Here is a 12,732-nt window from a genome sequence, read left to right on the forward strand (position 1 = left end):
TAGAGATAATAAAAATGAAGATACAGCAAGATTTTGATACAAAAATTATAATAATCCTCAAGCCAGAGGAAGTTCCCAATCCACAAAGACCTTAGGGGCAGTAAGACACATGTTTTAATACCACCAACATAGGCAAATCTTGTCCATCAGGTAGGATGCATGCAAGAGAGTGGTCCTGTGATGGACTGTAGCAGGAAGGGGGTCCTTCCAGATCTAGTATACCATACTTTTACTCCTTTCCCCATGGGGGTTACTGAAGGGCCTATATATAGTACTATTGGAGGTGCATGCACTGGCCATAATGGTAAAACAAAACTCCCTGGTAGGATGCTCTTACCTTCTGGCCGTTTAGGATATACTACTGTGACCTCTGGCGGCCACTCTGCTGTTACTCCAGGAATACACAGGAGGTCAGCTTCCAGGCCTTGTCCCCAAGGTGCCAGGAGAGCCAGCCATCGTTGGTCCATGTGTCAAAAGGTCCAAGGCCACATCCACTCAATGGAGTCTCCGGGGTTCAGTGCAGTTGGTGCTGGCAGCAAGATGTTATTCTGGTGGCTGAACCTCGGCTTCAGTTATTCTTCCTTGGTTTGTACTTGCAGTTGTGTAGGGGAGGGAACAATATGTGTTAACATGTCTACAGGGCTCCCTTTTGGGGTCTCTCATTCAAACGCCTTAGCAAGGTCCATAAGTGGACTGACCATCCCCGCAGACTATTGGTATCTGACTTTAGTCCAGATTTTAACAAGCCATTGTGCCTCTCTGTCATGCCTGCTGTGGTGGGATTGTATGGCACATGAAACTTCCACTTGATTTCCAGCTGTCGCACCCATTCTTGCAGTGTATGTCCAGTAAAATGAGTGCCTGATCACTCTCAATCACCTGTGGTCGGCCATAGGCAGCAAAGAGACACTCCAGGCCTCTTTTGGTCACCTGCTGGTATGCACAATGCGTAGGAAAAGCAACCTGAAGTCCAGTAGCTGTGTCCACACTGGGGAATTGAAAGACTATGGGTGGGCTTTATAATACCCACCTTTTCCAGCTCCTGGAGAGTTTCTGCAATCTCTTTATGCCCTCCAGGCCTTTTGTATTGTTTGGTATTAGTCACCTGCCAAGGCACAAGCAAAGCTATGGGTGGGTGCCTAGCATGTCCCCTCAGAACTGCCTTCACCACACATACTCTCAGTCTGACCTCACCTGCAGTGGTCTGCAACCATAGACCCTGCAGGATATCAATCCCCAAAATATACTCAGGGATAGGAGATATATATACACAGTATGCTCATTTGGGGGCAGATGCCCTATTCCCAAAGGGATTTGGGCTTTTTTCACCCTGATAGTCTTCCCCCCCATATCCATCTATGATAGTGGGGGTCCCGGGGAACAGCTCAGAGTTACCATGAATCAGTGAACAGTCAGCCCCTGTGTCCATCAGAGCCAGGACACGTTGTATGTTCACTGGGGACCAATGGACAGCTATTTCAACATGTGGCCTCTGGTCCCCCCCTGGTCCCTCAGGGCAGATACCTTGACCTTCCCCTCAGTCAAACCATGTTCCCCAATCACCTTCCTGTGTGGGCTCAGGTGAGCTGGGCTCATTCTCCAGCAGGAAGTCTTGCAGACACACAGGCTGGACTCGTGGCTCTGTCTCTGACCTCTGCCTCTTTGGTCTTAATGGCTGGAACTGCTGCTCTGGTTTCAGCTGTTGCCATAGCTCTAGTAAGATCCTATTGGACTTCCCATCTAATTTCCTTCCATCTGCTCCTGCCCGTATTAAGTCAACCCACATCTGGGTCCTCGTAATCTTCATGGGGCCCTGTAAATTCTTCTTGTGAGTAACAGGTCTTATTTCTTTCTGGCCTCTCCTAAGTCTGCTACTGTACGTGTCACCTTGCTTATAGGCTGCCCTAAGTGAGGGGAAAGAATGGCCACTAGAGACAAAGAGGGATGTAGGAGCCATTTGAAGTACAGTATTTCTTATCCCAGTAGTGAAAATCTCTTCATCTGGGTTATAATTGTCTGGACTATTAATGGCATTTCTTATGCCTAGCTCTCATAGCACCTGTTGGAGCTCAGCATACGTCTGCCATCTAACAGGAGAGGATGGCAGATCACCCTGCTTGGGCCACACAGCTCAAAGTGCAGCCATAAGCCAATCGAGGAAGGAGTGACTCCCTGGGGTCTAATGTGCATTTTGTAATCATTGCCTCAAGGCGGGCTGCACTATCAGGGAAGCCAGCTTTCCCATCTCTGACCCCGACAGAACAATTCCCTCCACCTCTAAGTCCCACAGATGCAGGAGCCAAGCTGAGATTGACTCCGAGGGCTTCTGCCTAAACCAGGAGCCCAAATCCACCAGCTCAGCCTGAGTACAGGGGCAGAGCATAGAGTCCTCCACGACCTGGGGAGGGGACTGCTCCTCTTCTTGGGGAACTTTCAGCTGCTGGGTCTTTATTTTCTTTACAACCACTGGGCGTGCTTTCAATACCGGAGGGGCCAGTGCCTCCAGCACCACCCCTTCATCCTTCCCCAGCTCCTCCATTTCTGGGGCTGATGGCACCTTTCTCTCCCCTCCCCTGAGTGCCTCCTCTGCTACAGCCTTTACCTTTCCTAGTGTGCCTCGCAGCAATGCCAGCTCAGTCTTCAGCAGCTCTCTTACCTTCAGCTCAATGCTTTGCAGTTGATGTTCTCGTGCCACCTCCGCCTGTGCTTCCCTCAGGAGGTCGTCCTTTCCCTGATGGCCTCTTCCTCCTTCAGAACACCTGGCAGCACTGCCATCTCATCTCCAATGGCACCTTGCTGCTGGCGCCCTCGTGCTGCCTTCTTCTGCATCAAGGCCATCTCCCTCCTCAGGGAATCCACAGAAGTCTGCAGCTTGTGTCCTTGTGCCGTCTCTTGCAACAATTCCACTTCCCTCCTTAGGGAATCTACTGAAGTTTGCAGCTCGTGTTCTTGTGCTGCCATTTCTTGGGTCTCCTCTGTAGACCTTTTGAAGACTGTGAGAAGCAGCCAACCCACAGTCCCCACTGCCTCACGGGCACTCTGCTTCTCAAAAGACCTACTTACTATACCAAGGGCCACCCCTACAGCCTCAAGTGTCACCTCCACTTGCCTCCAGTCCTGGGTGGGGCCCAGTCCTCTAGGAGGCAAGCCACCTCAGACCACATACCCATTGGGGGATGATCCACTGTCTCCCCATTCACAGGGGCAGCCCGCTGAAGCACCCCTTCCATAAGGGCAGCCTGTCATTTCCCTTGGTCAATAGTGAACCCTGCCAACTTTCACCAATTGTCTTGCCCATGGGTTTCAGCCCCGAGCAAGTTCACTATGGATTCGCTGTGACCAAAGAAATCGACAGCAAAATGTTCTTTGGGGTGAAAGGGTTTATTACCCGGCTTGTTCTCTGGCGGTAGGTCGAGCACTAGCATCTCTGCCTCTGCCCAGAGCACTGAGCCAAGCTCTCCATATAGCACAATAATAGCTTATTGCCTGAAGGTGTGGAAGTGGTAGCCTAGCAACAGGCCAGTTACATCATCAGGTGGTTTAAGTTCAGTGAGGATCCTGGCCATAGGAACCCCAACTTCCCCACAGCCCTACATTGGGGTAATTGTGGGATCTAGACTGTTGCTTTTTTCTAGAAATCAGGTGGGAGCAAAGTGAACTGGATGTCTGTACAGCACATAAGAAAAATATTGAAGTTCATTAGCATTTGCAAATTCCAAGTAGATAAGTCGCAGTTCAATAGAGTCTTTTAATCAGAATCCTATTACCTGCAAGGAATTATTACTTATGCACTTGCATTTTCAAAAGACAAAAACAAGCAAATAAAAAACCACCAATGGGCTAGACAGGACATTTTCTTTTAATGGTTTCAGAAACAGTATAACAAGGCAGTACCTGCATTTCCAGCACATTTCAGGTCCTTGCATGAGGCTTCTCTGCTAACAACCTGTTGGCAAAGCACATCATACCACCAGAACCGAAGTCAAAGGCTGTCTTTATGATTATTTTTTCTTTCTTAGTACTCTTCTGGGATTTTGTACCTTTATGTTCCTGTAGTGTTCTCTAATACGGTACTATTTAGCACATCCAGAATGCCTATGATTTAGAATTATTTCAAGAAAAAATGTATTGATAAGTTTGTGTTTGGTTTTGGTTTTGGTGATTTTTTGCTGTTTTAAAAAAGTATCTAAATATCTGTAAGCATTGTTGAAAACTATATGAATGTATGAAATTTTTTACCAATGAACTTCTATTTTAGTGGGGAGATAGAAAAGTAAGCAAATACTGTAAATGAACATTTTAAGTGTTATGACAGCAACTTGTACAGAAAGTGAAGGGACGTCATCCCTGCTTACTTCACAGAAAAGCCAGTGCTTACTTGACCGAAAAAAGATAAGAAACTTCTGTGTGGGGCAAAGCTAGAGGTGGCTGTGCATTTTGATAGCAAAATAGTATGGACAAATGTATAGGGGATGAGAAAATGTGAGAACAGTGAGGTCAGAGAGCTGGAAGTGGTAGAATACTCATGACATGTGCACATTTTGATGGTACATCAGGCAGCTTGGGAGATAGAGATGAAAAAGCCCTGGCCATGCCATGCTATGGAATGTTTATTCCAAAAACAGTAGAAGTCATTAAAGCAAGATGAACATAGTCAGATTTACATTATAAAAGGATGATTCTGGAATGAATATGGAGATTAAAGCCACCCTGGAAAGAGAAATACTCTCTAGAAAGATAGCTCAATAATCCAACTAGAATAAGAGAGAAACAGAGGAAAGTATGGGTATATTTATGAAAGGAAATACTGTATCTATCATGGCTGAGTGCCTCATTATAAATGCAGTGCCTGACACATAATTTCTCAGTAAGATTCTGTTGGCTGTCTGTGTAGTTTGAGGGAGCAATATCATTGTTTTTTCCCCATGTGGATATAATTTGTTGTAGTGTCATTTATGGAATTGTCTTGGGTGATCTGCAAAGTCACTTGTGTTATACATTGTTTTCTTTCATGTATAGATAGGTCTCTGCTTCTTATTCTGTTTCACTGGCACTGGTCTCATTCTATGCTCTATGTCTTCTATCTTTTTTTGAAAAATCTTTTTCTCCATATTTGTGTCTTTCTGTGAACTCTCTATCATTTCTAAAGATCTGGGATTTTTTTTGTTTTGGTTTTTATTTTTGTATCTGCATTCATTTCAGCTTTTTTTCCCTTTTAATCTCCCTGTTCAATATTTTAACAAAATAACCTCCAGAAATTATTTCTCTGTCCATATGCAACCTTCTGATTAACCTATCCATTAAAGAGTTTAAATTTAGTAGCTTTATTTTTAGAAATCTACTTTATTCTTTTTCCATTCTGCCCATTCATTTCTGGAATTCTTTTGATGTTTGATCATTTTGTGAATCCATATTTTGACTTTAATGCTTTTAGAGATAATCATTTCGTCTTCTTTCTGAAAATATCAGTATCTGAATTTCTTAGTCAGCTTTTTTGTTGCTCATTCACGGTGGCTTGTATCTTTGAGTATGTGTTGATTCTTTCACTGGAGCCCATAGTTGGTACATCTTTCTCATTGGAAATCTGAGGACCTAGATGTTGCTTCTGTTATGAGTAAAGGATACATTACACATGAAAGACCACTTTATTTCCCTTGCAAGATTAAAACTTGCTGTGATACCAAAGCTTAGCTTTGAGTTGTCGTAATAATAGGTATTTGACCTTATAACAATTTAAGGTGTAATTTCTGATCACTTTTTTTGTTTGTTTCCAATTTTAACTCTTCTGAAATTGCTTTTAATACAGATGACCTCCTGACTGTCACTGTATTAATCTTTCTTAGACTTGACCTCTTAGCAGAATTTGTTAGTTTTAGAGTCCCTCTCTCCACCTTCTTTCTCAAGATATTGTCTCAAGAATGGCTTCTATGACATTGCCATTCTTTATTTTCCTTATTCCTTTCTAGCTACTTCTCTCTCAGTCTCTTTGGATTTCCACCCCCACACCCCAATGCTTGGCTTTTAAATATTGCTGTATTTAAGGTTGTCTCCTCTGTTTGTCTGCTTCCTATATGCAATGTCGAAGTGAAACTCATCCAAAACTGTGAAACTGATGGCAAAGATTCTAATCTCTATTTCTGACTTAGGTCTCTTTACTGAAGTCTGTATTCGTTACCTATTGCATTCAAATTACCTCTAAATTTAGGAACTTAAAACAGTAAGACCTAATTCTCATATAGTTTCTGAGGGTCAGAAATCTGGGAGCAGCTTAACTGGATGTTATGGCTCAAAGTATCTTAAAATATTGCAGACTATCTGCTGATGAGGACTTCCATTATGTGAAGACTGGGGCTGGAGGATCTGCTTCTAAAATGGCTCAAGTGGTTGTTGTCAGAAGGTCACAGTGCCTTCTTGTCCTGTGGACCTGTCCTCAGTGCTGCCTGGGCTTCCTTAAAACATGGCTGCTGATTTCTTCCAGAGAGCAAGGAGAGTGGCCATGATTTTTTATTTTTTAATGACCTAGTTTCTGAAGTGACAAGCAATTATTTCTGCCATATTCTATTCGTCGCATAGATATTGCTGAAACAGTGTGAGAGGAGACTGCAAAAGGATATGTATACTAGGAAGCAGGGATCATTGGGGGCAATCCTGGCAGCTGGCTGCCACAAGGTCCAAATTTCATGCAACATTTAATTGTCTAATAGGTACCCCAAACTCAGTAAGTACAAACAAGCCCATTATATTCTCATTCAAATTCTTTATATTGCATCAAAGCTACCATCATGTATTCCTCTTCTGATATTCTTAAATCTGAATGAATGACACCACTACCCAATCAGTTACTTAAGCCAGAAACCTGGACTTATCTCTCATGTGTTCTTCCCTCTGTTCTACTGATATGTCATCTAAATATATAAAAAGTTCATTTAAAATCTTTTTACCCCACTTTAATTTCCCGAGTTCAGGTCACCATCACCTGTCGACTCTAACACTAATCTCTCTCTCCCATTCTCTCTCATACTATCCCAATCCCATAATCCAACAGAGTGATCATAATAAAAAAGAAATTGAAACATGTCATTTTATTGCCTAAATCTAGGATCAAATGTGTAAGTCTACTGCAAATGAAAAATACATTATTTTGGATAATGGAAGGGGAATAAAAATGGCAAAGGTTGGCAGTGCAGTAAGCTTCCAAATGAATCTAAAAGCCTTCTATAATGTCGACTGGAAATGAAGAGTCAGGTTAGCTTTTCCTTCACTTGGATTCTGGATATAACCCCCCAATAACCTTACAGTTGCAACAGCATTCTCAAATAAACAGTGAATAATGACATTTCAACTGGTATAAATCAGCTACTTAAGAATGATGCATAAAGAAAACAACAAATATCATGGAAAACATGCCATTCTTTCTGCAGTATAGATCATTCAAGAGGGTGATGGTTGCCAGCAAAATTACATGAGTTGCTCTTCAACTGAGAATAGATGAAAATGCAATAAAAATAAAACTATATATTTATTACATCTCTATAAGGGACATCATTATTAGGCCAAAGCAATGCATTGCTCCTGCTCTTTTCTACTTACTCTGCCTCTTACCTGCATTCTCTACAATATGTATAGATCATAGCACTATTTTATGTACACAAGCTGCATCAATATTTAATATTGATGACATTGCAAATGTGATACAAAGAGCCCCGAGAGGAAGTACTCTTATGCAGCCCTACTATTAGACATAGAAAACTCTCTTATATAAAAGAGTTTAAATCTCATAAAGAATACTATTATTCAATTAATACTTCTTTCCTTCATGATAAGTTCTCCCTAAGACTTGACTTCCAAAACTGGACTCATTCAAATCATCATCTCCAAACCAGGTTCTCATCTAAACTTCCATAATGTTACTGAAGACTTAGCATTTTCTCAGGGTATTCAGACTCCATCACTGGGATCCAACTTTAATTTTCCTTTAAGTATATTATGTAAGTTTTGGAGATTCTATTCCCCAATTTTTCTCTCATATGTATCCTTCCTTTTGACATTTAGACTATTCCAGGCCCTAATTGCTTCTTACTTTTTATCTTTTATCAGTCCTTCCCTATTCTTGCTACTCTCAAGTTCATAGACTCAGATAGTCAGAAATTTCTAGGGGCTCTATAATCTCATGAAGAATGAAAAAGTTAACCCATAAGTACCAAATACCTACTAAAGGTCATGGATGGTATTAGACTTGGGGCAACAAATATGGGCCATATAGGTGTTTTATCTTCAGTGCATCACCATTAATGTGACTCAACCCTCCTCCTTTCACTGCTTTTTTTAGTGCCTTCTGCACTTCTGCAAACATTGTCATTTGCTTAATAGTCTAATACTATTATTAGAAAATTCCATTTTCTGAGGGGTTATCTAAATAATCTGATGAATATTTTCTCAACTTGCTCAGTGCTCTGCACCATCCTCAGTCTTAGGCCACTGCCCAGTCCATGGAAGAGCTGTGCTTTGGCAGACAGCCTCTGGTTTTATCACCTGTGAGAACACAAGTGGGTTGCAAGGTTCACAGAATGGTCCTCTGTGCTTAATACGTTGCCCGATGCTACTCTTTTCGCAGGTTAGTTTTCTTCAGTGCACAAATGGTGTGCTTAACAGGGAAAATGCTTTTGTAACAGGAAGATGATAGTGTCATTTTTATAAAATCTAATGAAGGTGCAAGTCACCATGTGCTGATATTGAGTTGCTTTAGGGGTATTTGAGATGAATAACCCATGAGGTATTTGGAAACATGGATCTAAAGTGTAGCAGAGGGGTTTGGGCATTCATGTTCCAGAGCAATCGGGATGTCAGCGAAGGTCGGCACTGTATGTATTGGAGATTAGACCATGCAACCATAGACAGTGTCATGCATATCGGCTTAAGGATAGAGCCATGGGGAATATCAGAAAAGTAATAACCCAGAATGGAGAGTAAAAGGAATCAGAGAAGGATGAGAAAAGCAGAAGTTACTTTTACCATATGCATCCTCAGTACAATCAAGTCTTCTATAAGCACTTTGAGTGTGTTTTTCTATTTTCTTTTTCCCCTTTATATTTCATATATATGTATATGTATGTATGTCTTTACATATATAAATATGCCAATACTTTAGTCATCTTGACTTGCACCAATTTTTTAAGCTTGCTTTCCTTCCTTTTCCATATGATTTATATATTTTTATAATCTCCTTTTACCAGGTGTTTAGTTTTCCTGAGTAACTCAGTGTAGTTTTTGTCACTGTTATTATTGTTTCACCTCTTTTATTGCTGGTGCCTGGTGGTGTGCGAAAGTACTTCTTGGAATAACAATAGTGCTCTCTCTTCTGCCTAGGCCCCTGGTCACCTATCCCACCTTTACTCTTACTTGCCTAACTTCCAGTAAGAAAAAAATGTTTGAAACATAAACATACTGCCTTTTCCCAGAAAAAAATGCAGAAAGGAAAAAGGCAAGTTTTCTTAGCTGATGTTTGACAGTAATCTGAGAGGTGATGTTTTGTTTCCTTAAATAGATTAAGTTGCAGGACGGTTTGGCAATACACACTTTCCATGCTTCTTGTAAACTCAGTGTTACATATAATTGAAACCTGTTTATCATAAGGATTCTTTTCTTTTTTAGACATAATCACAGAGTGAATCCTGAAATCTAAAGAAAGAAAATTAAAATTAACATTTTGGACTATCTTACACTTCCACCATGTCCATAATAAAGAGCTAAAATTGCTATGGTAACTTCAAAGGAACTTTATAACATTAGCTATAATAGGGGCTTTAATATATATTTTAGGATTTTATTGCTCTTTTTATTTGCTAGAGATAATGTTCTCTATTCCCAACAACAATAGCTTGAAGGACAAGATGGTAATTAATTTTGACTTGTCTATGTATGTGAGAGAGAGAAAGTACAGAATAGTTAACCACAGAACTTCCCATAACAGCAGGTTCTTAGCTGTTATTATTTTATCTTCTAATATATGCCTGTGCTGCATCATTTAAATTTGTTTGTTTGCAATAGCATCTATCTCATCTTTAACAGATTCTTCCAGTTGTTTCCTTCCGCTGTTGGCATTCTAACCCATTAAAGTTTTCTACTGAACTGTCTCCTAAATCTTCCTTCACCCATCTTCACTCCATAAAGAATGAAAGACGTGAGTAGGTGAACACCCATGTTTATATATTTATACCCTTGCTCTACTCCGTGTACTAGAAACAGGTCCTTTCATTTTCTTGTTTTCTTATCTCAGGCTGAATTTTCTTAGCATCATCTACTTTGTTTTCCTTTAATTCCAAGCAAGTTTCAGAGTATTCACAACCATAAATAAAATATCTCTAGAGCTTATCAGGCTACTTTGTGATATATTTAATCAATATATCCTTAGTGACTCTGTGATTACCAATGCTATTGTTAGGCACCAAGCACCTAAATAATCTTTTAACAGCCATAAACAATTTCAGTGAATATGGTTCCTGCCTAAATAACTGGAAGTTGGCTGGATATCTCAGCTCCACAGCTCAGATTCCCTATCATTCCTTTATGACATATATTCTCACATGTATCTCAGAACAATCTTTATACACCAGCAACTGTGAAATTCTTCGTTGCCAGTCTTTGCACGGGTTGATTAAAGTTGTTACCGGCAGTCAGTGTTGGAGCGTCTTAAAGTTCACTGCCACATATCTTGATGTATATTAATTACAGCCTGCATGTATGAAGAAGGGTATTTCATTTTTATGAGAAACAATATATTGTCTGTATAAAACTGACCTTGTGCTAGAAAAGAATGAAAGTAAGCATAGAGAATACAAATAAACAATTTTCATGGGCAAAAATTATATATTTTTCATGCATGAGACCGGTAGGTGAAATGTCCTCTAAATATTCCTGTTACACAATTAAGTATGACATTTATTTTTTTTAAGTCCCAGGTTCTATTTGTGTCCTCAACTAATAAAAAGTAGTTTGTGTTACCATATGTTTGTCTTTCTGCTCAGTCATAAGAAACATTGCAGACAGAGGTGACCCTGAGCCAGAGAGAATTGAGGCTTCCTTTTCACTTCCCCTGTAATGAAATCCCCAGGATGCCATTTTTGATGCCAATAAGATAACCTTTCTTCCTTCCTAAGACCTTCTAGAGCATGAAAGACCGTACCCAGGGGAATTTGGTTAAAAGGGGGAAGAAAACCTTTCTTCTGTTTTCTTTTCTATTTTTGAGATTACCTTGGTCATGTTCTGCTTCTCCTTTTCCTTTTTCTATTTCTGTCATATCTTTGATACAACCCTGGAGTCACATGGGAACCAACATAATGGACTAAATGGCCTTAAATTTCCTGATGGTAAATTGTGTCATTGTATGACTTCAACTCTTAAGAAACAAAGACTCTCCTTAAAATAAGGAGAACATAGTTCTCATCCCATTGCTATACAGAATTGATGGTGCCAGTTTAATGAATGTCATGTTTGACAAAGACAGCTCATTTTACAAATGCCCAGCTGTCAAAGAACTCGACGAAGAGACATTGGTTTCTGGAGACTTGGGGACCTTTGCAGAATTTGCCCTGGTCTTTCATCAGCATTCCTGTTTTCACATTGTTGCCAGTGGGACTTGGTTAATTCCTAGTACTAGGTTAATTGGTTGAAGGTTTTAAAGAATGTTTTCCAAACTAGGGCAGAGTTTTAGAAATAACACAAATGTAAAGCCATATTAGATGACTGATTTGGTAAAACGTTGGTGTTTCTACAGTGAAGCAAAGCAACTACATAGTGAAATTCAGTGTGTTTTTGTTCCCTACTTGCATCATTTAAAATAGTTGGATTTCATGAATATTAAGTTATCAGAGGGAAAAGAAGATTTTATTTTCCTTATCCTCCAAATAAATATTTTCATTTTCAGAAATCAGAAATTTAGACAATTGCCCAGGGTCACAGAACCTCTTCATTATCAAGTATGTTTGTTACTATTAGTATTATTATTATTATTCAAAGTGGGAATAGCTTTTTTGCTATACTTGCTGTTTGTAAAAAAATAAATAAAAAATATTTCAGAAATATATGAAGTAAAATTTACCTGTATTCCTAGGACCCAGAAATTACCATTCCACATTATATGTGTCATAGGTAGATGGGTAGGTAGTAGGTAGGCAGATAGGAAAATATATACATTTGCACACATATATATTATTTTGACAGAAGTATGCTCATAGTAGGTATTCTTTTTTTAGTTGATTTTTTAAAAAATGTTGTGTCATTCGGAATCACTTTTTCTAGATTTGCCCATCAGAGAAAGACAATGCCCTAGTGGCCAGCCCCTGTCTTCTTTCTCCATGCCTGCACAAGCATCTCCCTGCTTGCTCAAGCATTTGTGAAAGGCTCTTCCCTAAGCAGCTGCTGTGAGAAGGTACGCAGACCTCAGGACAAGTACGCACCAGCTTAGAGCAGTGCTTACCCACTCACCGTGACAACAGTGCTGCCTGTGAGGGCTGTATCTCAGAATCTAGTCACAGGCTTGCCTATGGGTCCAGAACAGAGATGTCAGCACCGGATACTACCACGGAAAGGAGCATACCTAGCCTGGGGTCTTGAGTCTTTCAGGTAGTGGTCATGGTAGGAAGGCGCAGAAAAGAGTGCTTCAGGAAGAGTTTAACCTGGAAAAGTAGCTACACGTCCATGAGTGGAGAGAGTACTGGGTCTGTCTGAACAGCT

The sequence above is a fragment of the Manis pentadactyla genome, chromosome 17 (genome assembly GCF_030020395.1).
Source record: "Manis pentadactyla isolate mManPen7 chromosome 17, mManPen7.hap1, whole genome shotgun sequence".
Lineage (NCBI taxonomy): Eukaryota > Metazoa > Chordata > Mammalia > Pholidota > Manidae > Manis > Manis pentadactyla.